Here is a 1,935-nt window from a genome sequence, read left to right as displayed (position 1 = left end):
AATCAACACACCCACAACGCCAGCCAACGTTAAAAAAATAGATATCAAATTGTGGAAATTCCCATCCCATTCTGTCTATATTTTTGTGTTTCCGCTGGGATAAATATTCCAGAAGTAGCCCTTTTGTCAATTGTCTGCGATTTAGTATAACAAAAAAAAAAAAAACAGAAATCTGATTATAACGGTAAAGTTTTTGCGAGTAAAAAGACTAATACCTACAACTTAAGTTGATGAGTTCATTTATTAATTGCTTTTTTCTTCCATAGAATTTTTCAGCTGATGGAAATTTATGGTAATTATGCGAGTTTCTATGGAGAATCAATTAAAAGCTTTGAGAGTAAAAATTGAAAATGCAGTGAGATGTTGCATGTACTTGCTTTTTTTAAATGGTTTTTTAATTGGTCCCGTGTTACGAGAAAGAACACTTTCTTAGCATAATCTCTAATTAAAGGATTCATTTGGGTTGGGGTCGAAATTCTGTATGTTGCAAAATTCTGTATAAAATACTGTATGCCAAAATACTGTATGTCAAAATTCTGTATGTGCAAAATGCTGTAGGAACAAAATTCTGAAAGTCAAAATTCTGTATAGCAAAATTCTGGTTGGTGAAAATACTGTATTTCAAAATTCTGTACATCAAAATTCTGTAAATCAAAATTCTGTAAAAATGCTGTAAAAAAATATCGTTTTGATAAACAGAATTTTGCATGTCAGTATTTTGTTCATACAGTATTTTGACGTACAGAATTTTGTATTTACAGTATAATGACGTACAGAATTATGATATTACAGTATTTTGACCCCACAGAATTTTGTCGTACTAATGCTAATTCTAATGCTAATGCTAATGCTAATGCTAATGCTAATGCTAATGCTAATGCTAATGCTAATGCTAATGCTAATGCTAATGCTAATGCTAATGCTAATGCTAATGCTAATGCTAATGCTAATGCTAATGCTAATGCTAATGCTAATGCTAATGCTATTGCTAATGCTAATGCTAATGCTAATGCTAATGCTAATGCTAATGCTAATGCTAATGCTAATGCTAATGCTAATGCTAATGCTAATGCTAATGCTAATGCTAATGCTAATGCTTATGCTAATGCTAATGCTAATGCTAATGCTAATGCTAATGCTAATGCTAATGCTAATGCTAATGCTAATGCTAATGCTAATGCTAATGCTAATGCTAATGCTAATGCTAATGCTAATGCTAATGCTAATGCTAATGCTAATGCTAATGCTAATGCTAATGCTAATGCTAATGCTAATGCTAATGCTAATGCTAATGCTAATGCTAATGCTAATGCTAATGCTAATGCTAATGCTAATGCTAATGCTAATGCTAATGCTAATGCTAATGCTAATGCTAATGCTAATGCTAATGCTAATGCTAATGCTAATGCTAATGCTAATGCTAATGCTAATGCTAATGCTAATGCTAATGCTAATGCTAATGCTAATGCTAATGCTAATGCTAATGCTAATGCTAATGCTAATGCTAATGCTAATGCTAATGCTAATGCTAATGCTAATGCTAATGCTAATGCTAATGCTAATGCTAATGCTAAATGTAAATCTTTAAATGCGTGAAGCACTAGGTACTTAAACTAGATTACAGATTAAAATTATCTTCGGCGATTTAATTGAAAAGTTAGCGTTTCGTTGAAAGTGCATTTTAAGAATACAAAAATGAAGCGATTTTTTCGCTTTAAATATTCTATAATATAAATTGCTTAGTTTTCCAAATTTAACACTTTAGCTTTTTTACGGAATCTATGTAGGTATATAAATAAAATCAAGTGCAGCTTAGTTCGAAAAAAAATCAAATCAAGTAAATTTGCAGTCGTCATAAATAAATAATATAATAATAATTCTCAACTGATTGTTAGGCTTTTCCACGATGTTCTAAAAAAGTTTTGTTTGTCAAAC

This window comes from Episyrphus balteatus, chromosome 1, assembly GCF_945859705.1.
Source record: "Episyrphus balteatus chromosome 1, idEpiBalt1.1, whole genome shotgun sequence".
In the NCBI taxonomy this organism is placed as follows: domain Eukaryota; kingdom Metazoa; phylum Arthropoda; class Insecta; order Diptera; family Syrphidae; genus Episyrphus; species Episyrphus balteatus.
Note: the sequence above shows the minus strand (reverse complement) of the source record.